We start from the raw sequence: 8,794 nt of genomic DNA on the forward strand, positions 1-8,794 counted from the left end.
GCCATTTCCCTGTTGGAGAAAGAATCTATTTTAACCCAGCTTTGACAGCTCTGTAATGACAGCTGGTGATCTAGCCGGCATGCTAGGTCACAGGCTGGTTTGAGCCGGCTGAGGACAGGTGAAGGAACCTGCTGAGTCAGCATGACAATGCACTGCCAGGATTGGCTGACTGGACTATAAATGAACTGTGTCTGCAATGCACAAGTCTCTTTCTGAGAACTGACTTGCTGGCGGAGCGTTTTGTTCCTGTGATCAATATATTGGACTGCACTAGAGAGCACGTACTGTATATAAGGTAAATACACTACTTTGGCACTAGTTGCAGTGTCTGGCTGATTTCTTTCCTGGAGCTCAGTGTTGGGCTCATCACACCGCTCACTCTGCTAGCGTCCGCACCGACATTCCCCCGCCGATCAGCTGGGAGGATAAGCCCTTAAAGAGCCTGGAAGGTGCTTTCCCTGGCCTTAACATTGTAAAAATGGAGGGAGGAGGATGCGCTGCGGGGGGGGGGGGGAGGCGGCGGCAAGGCTGCACAGCACCATGGGGGGAGGGGCAGAGGCTGCATGGCCCAATTGCTGATGGGTCATGGACTGGTACCAGTCCAGGAATTGGGGACCCCTGCTGTAGACCGTAACTGATTTAGAAAGGTTCTGAAGCAGCATGAGTGATTTACAGGTCCATTGATCTGCACCTGTACAACATGGTACTTCTCAGAGAAAAAGGACAAGTCTCTGCCTGAAGGAATTCAACATCTCTATATCAACAGAGGAGGAGATGGCAGAGTAGAGTTGCCAATTCTTGGTTGGAACACTCCTATAGACCTGAGGGTCTGCACTTGGTGAGGGTGGAGTTTGGGGAGGGAGCTCAGCTGAGATGTGATGCCATAGAGTCTACTCTCCATTTTCTCCGGGCAATCTCTCTGGTCTGCAGATCAGTTAATTCTGGGAGAAATCCAGGCCTTATCTGGAGTTTGGCAATCAAGGGACAGAGGGAAAAGAAGAAAGAAGGTGAAAAGCAAAGGTAAACTGGAAATGAATACTCACAAATTCAGGCACACCTATTAAGGGTTGAGGATTAGGACTAAGGAAAAACAAAGTTTCACAAAAGAGGTTATGAGCTGGAATTTTGGTTTACTATTTGCTGTTTTGCATCTAAGAGCACATCCAGCCTGAAACACTTGCAGGGCACCTTGTGGTCCCTGGTGGTCAGTAATCCCTTGTGGATTAGCTATAATTAGATTCAGCAGAGTTTGTTCAGCTACTAACAGTCAGATTGCCCAGTGTGACAAAAGAGGCCTATGAAAAATGGAGGGCTCACTGGACTTATCTAAGGGCAGCTAGTTTTCTTCTGAGCTTTCTTGGGGAATTCTTGGGAAATGTTTGGGGTTTCTTAAGCTTTTCTTTCTGAGGAAGCTTGGAGGAACTAAGCCTGAAAGAGCCTGACCTCTTCTTCAACCTTCTTTACCAGTCTTTCCTTCTGAAAGATCTTGGCAGAGAGGGCTTTCTGGAGACAAAGGAGGTTTTTAAAGCCCAGTTCATTGAATCATTGTCATTGGCTCATTTCATTAAAGGAGAAGATACAGGAAACTGCAATGCTGAGGCACTCTAGCAAGAAAGGACATTCCAGAAGTGCTTTGTTTGGCCATAAGGATGACCTTGGTTGGAAACACCAGGTTTACAGAGGCAAAGCCATTACAAGCCAGGCCTGAACTTTTGGAAGACCCAGTGCCAGCAATTTAATTATGGTGCAAAGAAAAGAGTCCTTGCCCCCCCCCCCCTCAAATTTACAGCTGCTTGTTGGAAAATGTGAAGAAAATTAAAGTGTCCTGTTCAAGATTGTGTATTGAATCTTGCAGCAGACACAGAACTACAAGCTACCTTTCTCCTGTCACAGCAATTTAATTATCAGCAGCAAAACACGAGGCTTCATTTCAGTCCACAGTTGCTCCCTCCTCAAATACCAGTTGAACCAATAAGAAAGAAAAGATGTTGTTTAGAAATGCTTGCTTGTAATCATTTTGCTCCAGGCGTCTTTTGGATCTACTTCTCTTTTTCTCCTTCCCGCGGCACAAACTTCACTCAGACTGCGGGTTTCCCAGCAACCAGCAAATAGGGTACAGCGGCTGTTAACTCAAGGGAAGGAGCTCACGAATCTCATTGATTTAGACAATCAGTGTAAATGTTAAAACAACAGCAGAAGGGAGATAAAACTCTAACGAGTGAGATTAAGAAAGCAGTTTACCGAGATGGGCTGCACTATTTTGAGAACATTCAACTGCTCCCCCTTGTGGCTCAAGATGGAAAAGTAAATCTTGGTCTGAAATTGCTCATTAAATTATATTTTGCCTGATGCAAGCTATTCTCTTCATCCCACCATAAACCCAAACTTTTTAAATTTGTTTTTACTTATTTTCTAATTTATAGTTTGCCTTTCTCAAAAAAACCTAAAAATTCTATCATGCTATTTAATAACAATAGCTAAAAAGTAGATAATGGAAATCTGATTTTGAAATTGTTTATTTAGAATTTAACACCCCCACCCAATTTGCTGCTGTGACATATTTCTTTCTCCCCCCAAGGAGACAAGAGAAAGTAATAAAAACCAGGCTGAGCAAGGAGGTGGGTGGTGGCCACTGCAGCTGCTGGAAGCCTGCTGCCCAGCCCCAAACAGGGCAGGTGCAAGCGAGGGAATAGGGTTGCCAGGTCTGGAGGCTTTGGGGGTGGAGCTGGGAGAGGGTGGGGTTTGGGGAGTGGAGGGGCCTCAGCATGGTACAGTACCATAGAGTCCACCCTTCAAAGCAGCCATTTTCTCCAGGGGAACTCATCTCTGCCAGCTGGAGATCAGTTGTCAAAGTGGGAGATCTCCAGACCTCACCTGGAGGCTGGCAATCCTAAGAGGGAAGGACCCTGCTCTTCTTTCTTTTTTTAAAGGAACAGGGTTTTTTTCTTTTCTCCAAGTCACTTGGCAACCTTGTTCATGTGCCTCTTTCAATCTCCCGTGAGGTGTGAACTGAGTGGTATTTTGGGCTGCTTCTGTACAGAGGCAGTCTCTGCTTTGGTGTCCACATTGGAGTAATTTAGTTTTGGAGCAGCCACATGATGTTGTATTCCAATTGTCCCCATCCTAAGTGGGCTGTTTCCCAAATCAACTTTCCTGCACTTTTTTTCTGGGTGGGGGGAGTGCAGTCCAGGTGCATTATCACACAATCTGAAAGTGGGATGTACTGTTTTCAAAGTTCCCATATGCATCACCAATTTCCTTCTATTAGCCTATAATTTCCATCTATCAGCCTATAGCAGCTACCCCTTTCACCCTGTGTCACCATCAGAGTCCTTTTTGAGGTCTTTTCACAAAAGCCATGAATTGTGTGTGTGTGGATGCACTGCTGCCAATGGGAATCCCTCTGCATTCACAGTGGTGATGAATGGAAAATGCTCACTCGCTGGATGTCTTGAGTTGCACACCCGCATTCTAATCTAGGGGACAGATAGTGAGATGCCTTTCCTAATAATGAGTGCTGCTGTGTCTTCACTCATTTGTTATTGAAATGGTTGTTTTCTTGTGTTGGTAGTGTGTTTGTTTGTGTATCATTTTTGTGTTGAGAGGAGTATCTTGCTAGATTTTTGAAAAATGGCACAATATTCTGAACCCAGTTGTGGTTTGTTAATGGCAGAAAGAGAGGCAGCAACTTTGTGGCTTCCTTTGTGTTGCCTGACTTGCTTTGTGGAACTGTTTGAGGTATCATAGATTCACAGAGTTGGAAGGGATCTCCAGGGTCATCTAGTCCAATTCCCTGCACAATTCAGGAAATTCACAAATACCTCCCCCTAAGTTCACATAGAATCACAGGTAAACAGTGAATTAAAAATAGCAGTGTGTGTTTCAACCCTGTCCATATATCACACTGACTGACCATTTTAGCTTACTTAAAAGGTAAGTTCCCTTTATTCCAGATACAACAAAGCTGGTAGTGGCTGCACAGTGGAGGCAAGTACCCTGCCCATGGTCAGATTTTATTACATTTCTAAGGCAAAGCAGTTTGGTTTTGAAAATAGTCCATGTTCCTTAATAAGGAAACCATGTTTCTTGGCATATGTTCAAAAGTACTTTCCTTTATATAAGCCTTTGTGTGTGGAAAGGAAGGAATCTTAACAGTATCATAAGGGCATAGGTATGAACCAGGAAAATGCATTCTGACTTGTGGTTCATGGTGTGCCTGGGTTGTGAAGCATGAATTGTCACAAAGTTTTAGCTGCCAAACAAAGCAGTTTGGTTTGTGAGATTTGTGATGCGGTAGAACGGACACACACCTGGCATACTATTGACACCAAACTCTTAGGGGATCTCTGGCTGATTCTCTTCTATCTGCCCTCCAAGTTTGGTGAGGATTGGATTTACAGAGTCCAAGTTACAGTCCCCAGTGTGCATACACCTGTTTGTTATTAGTATATATTGGAAACTGAGCTACAAGAAAGGAAGCAAAATGTCAGGGCAGAAAAGGGCCTCTACATAGCTGTACAAAGTCCTAAATTGCAATAACAACAGGTGGTATTGTTGTAAGAAAGGCAACTCTGCATGCATGGAGACTGGAGGGGGGGGCAGTATGTTTGTTTTTGTTTCAGAATCGGGGCAAGGTGTTCTTTCCTGTATTTGCCATGCTAGAAGAGTGTGCCTTCCATTGTCTGCAAGCAACCTGAGAGCTTCCTTTCCTCCAGTTCACCTTAGGGTTCCCAAATCTGTGTTGGGAAATTCCTGTAGCTGTGGAGGTGGAGGTGGGAAGGACAGAGTTTGAGGAAGGGAGGAACTGCCATGGTAGATAATTTTGTGGAATCCACCTTCCAAAGCAGCCATTTCCTCCAGAGAACTGATCTCTGTAGTCTGAAGATCAGTTGTAATCTCGGAAGATCTCCAGGCCCCACTTGAAGGCTCAAATACAAAAAAAGAAGACACTAGGACAACCACAAAGGTTATAGTGACAAAATTACTAAACCTTATGCATAACAATGAAAAGTTTATAATAAAATAACATCATATTACAAAAATACATAATTCATAAATACATCATCAGTAGAGTTCCAATGTACAGGAGGCCATTATCCTGCTTCGAAGTATTTTTCCAGCAAAGATGCACTCTACATTGATTCCACAATGGGGTTATACAACTCAATTTTACATTCTGGGACCGGCTCCAATACCTTGCAATGCCTTGAGTTGTATTGGAGCTGGTCCCAGAATGTAAAACTGATAAGACGTTATGTCTATTGTGAAGATTACGTACAGTGACTTTGCAGTAAGTGTTGAAGGAGGAAGAGTGTGAGGTTACCTTCCAATGGAATATTGTAAATCTTATAGAAGTTGTATATGTCAGACATTGTACCTGCTTTAACTCACTTATAGCCTATTGACCTGACTAACGCCATCTTGTTTGCTATTACTAACCATGAGACTATACTGTGCATTTCAAACGAGGAGGGAAAGTTGTAAATCCCAGAGAAGGAATTTCTCACTTGGCATCTAGAGACTCCCCAAGCCTTTGAAGCTAGCCAGCCTCAAGGTAAACAGTGGGGAGCCTTCCTGGGAAAGAGATAACAGAATGTGGGAACAGACAACTGTCTCTCAGGGTGTGAGAATGAATTCTTTGTTATGCTATCTGCCTCTACAAAAATCCAAGAGTAACCTTGGAATGCATCAAACTCAATCTGCTTGTACCCAGACCACTAGTTCTTGAATAAACGGATTAATTTTGAAACAAAGTGATCTAAGTTTATTTCAACGTTCAATGTCTGACAGTATGGCCCCATTGTGGAATCAATGTAGAGTGCACCTTTGCTGGAAGAATACTTCGAAGCAGGATAATTAGTCGGCCTCCTGAACATTGGAACTCTACTGATGATGTATTCATGAATTATGTATTTTTGTAATATGATGTTATTCTATTATAAACTTTTCATTATTATGCATAAGGTTTAGTAATTTTGTCACTATAACCTTTGTGGTTGTTTTTTACCCACTTGAAGGATGGCAATACTAGTTCAAAACCTTTTCCTCAACTTTGTTCTGCCCCCAAAGAGGTACTACATTCAAAGAAGCAACACACACTTTTGTCTGTCACATTCAAAGAAGCAACGCACACTGAGGGAAGGCAAGCCAAGTCCAAACATGTCCGCTCATTCTGATTCTGCACAAACATGGACAGCTTTTAAGGGCCACTTGTAGGAACCATAATCTAGAAAGGATTGATTAAATGGAAATGGAAATTTCTGTTTTTCTTCATTGCCTCAAGTCCCTATTTTTAAGCCAAAGTGGTGATACCTTACTGCTGCACTGCTCTGCTGTACTTAATATACATACAGCAAGGCCATTGTTGCAACTTCCTGTTGTTTCTTTTGCATTCACTTCTGACAGTGACTCTATGGAGTGTGTGGTATTCATTATATAGCAGGTCCAGTAATATCCTAACAGTCTATGAATAGAATCAGAAGCTAACAAAGGAGATGAAGAAAGTCTGCAAACTGCTTTCAAAAAGCTGAGAGTAGATCCAGCTGGGTCTTCTACATCTATAATTGAAGGCACAGGCCTGAGAGCTGCTGTCCAAGCAACTGTGGATGGAGCCAGGCATCAGAGGATCTGCTCAAGGGAGACCTGGCATGGGTGTGCAAGGAAACCCTTGAGAGGGGCAACAAGGCCACAACACTGCAGGCATTCCAAATTTCCTGTCCTGCATCCCCCCAAGTTTACATACTGTGGCATAAAAGCATCCTCTGCAGGTAACAAGCTGAAGCATGAAAGCCAGGCAGATGGTTTAAAGGGCAAACTTAGTCCAGAGCTTGGTGTTCCGTAAGAACCATACTCCGAAGGAAAGAGATGCCCTCTTTTTGACAGCAATAACTGCAGAAGAGCCAGAGCAGAGCACCGGAGCACTTGCACAAGTGAGCAACCTTTGGAGAATTTGTGAAAGAGCTGTCCTGCTTTTTCTTTGGCCTTTGACACCAGCCTGGATCTCAACCATCCTTCAGATTTCCAGTTGTTATCCAAGATGAGTTATGAGAAGCAGTGCTCTTGTCTGGACAAGGAATGCCGATGCAAACCATGGCAAGTGAGAGAAGCATATTCATTCTCTAGCTTGCGGAGCATCAGAATACGAAAAAGCCATCCTGGAAGTGCATTCACAGTCACTGCCAAACAGGCCACCCTCCGGTACATCAGGCTCTGCCCAGTCATGTTCTGAGCAAACTCGTGTCTTTGTGGATGATATGACTATTGAAGATCTTTCAGGGTATATGGAGTATTATTTGTATATTCACAAGAAGATGTTCCACATGGCAGAGATGATGTACACTTGACTTGAGAATCATGGGTTGGCAGTTCAGTGGTGGTAGTGAGATGTTCCCTCAGTACCATAGTTGGAAATGTATCCATTGTTATCACTGCGTGTTTGTTCAAATGTTTAGCCACCTTGAGTCTGCTTGCGGAAAGGGCAGAATAAAAAAAATCTAAAGTAGTAGTAGTAGTAGTAGTAATATTTGCGCCATACAATGTAGATGTTTTACATATAGCAACAGGTTATCAGGTTTGCAAATTGCTGTAGGAGTGCAAAACTCAAAGGTCCATTTGTGTCTAAGAACCCAAGACTGGAGAATCTGGGAATGGACAGTGGTGCATTTGTGTGAGTGCTGTGACATGACTAGATAAATTTACTAGGAACTCCAGCTGTGCGAGGCAAGAAGGTGGTACAGGCAACCATCACGCCACAGCAAAGATGCTTGCTTCTAAATGTGTGCTAATGTGCTACAATTCATATGACCATGAAATTTTTTTTTTTTAATATTCTGAGGATGCTGTTGTTCCCATTTAGTAATTGACTAATTCTGCTGCTATGGAGTGAAAACTTTAGTTCATCCTATCCCTCCTGCTGCAACATTTTATTACTTACATCATTGTTTTGTTTAACAAAGAAGATGGTTGGATTGAAGGTAAAAACAAGCTCCTGTTGAGTGTAATTTAAATTATCCATGTACATTTTCTATGTGCACTCTTTGCTCAAGTGGACTTTGCTTTATTTACTTTAAAGGTGAATTTGCAGTAAGAACAGGCATACCACCTCTGCAAAATGTGGGGAAACACATGGAGGGGAGGGAATTCCCCAAAGGATCAATATATACAATAAAATCAAAATTATTACATCACAATACCAATGAACATACTTCAGATATATCCAGGGCTTTTTTTGAGCAGGAATGCACAGGAATGCAGTTCCAGCTGGTTTGGTGTCAAGGGGTGTGGCCTAATATGCACATGAGTTGGGATTTTTCTACAAAAAAGCCATGGATATATCAATGTATATTCTTTCAGTAAAGATGAAACTCTCAAACTACATACATGAATGTATTTTAAAGCAAAAACTAACTCACAGAAACTACTAATTGTTTTAAACTGCAAGTATTTAAATATGTATGTAAAAACTATGGATATTGGTAATTTGAAAACCATAGAGGAAAAACTAGGAAGATAAATGATTCCATAAAATAAGGTTCTAGGTAAGACTCTACAACTGAGATAAATGACTTCTACACTCAAAATCACTAGCCATGGATTGTTAATAGAATCATCCAGCCACTTGCAGGCCTAGTGTGTCTGAGTAGGCCAGGTGGGTGACTGTCTATGGGTGCCACCTGGCTTACACGGGTGCTGGGTGCCCACTCCCACTTCCATTCTCTCTCCACAGGCTGCCAAGCCACCAGCACTGCTTCTCAGCTGTTCCGGGGAAGCTGCAAATAAAAGTAGCTGGCCGGCA

The 8,794-nt window shown here is 42.8% G+C and overlaps 1 pseudogene; it reads left to right on the forward strand.

The window, feature by feature from the left end:
* Positions 1-6,469: 6,469 nt before the first annotated feature.
* On the forward strand, positions 6,470-7,444 carry LOC132567591 (oxidative stress-responsive serine-rich protein 1-like; annotated as a pseudogene).
* The last annotated feature ends 1,350 nt before the right edge of the window (positions 7,445-8,794 follow it).

This window comes from Heteronotia binoei, chromosome 2 (assembly GCF_032191835.1).
Source record: "Heteronotia binoei isolate CCM8104 ecotype False Entrance Well chromosome 2, APGP_CSIRO_Hbin_v1, whole genome shotgun sequence".
NCBI lineage: Eukaryota > Metazoa > Chordata > Lepidosauria > Squamata > Gekkonidae > Heteronotia > Heteronotia binoei.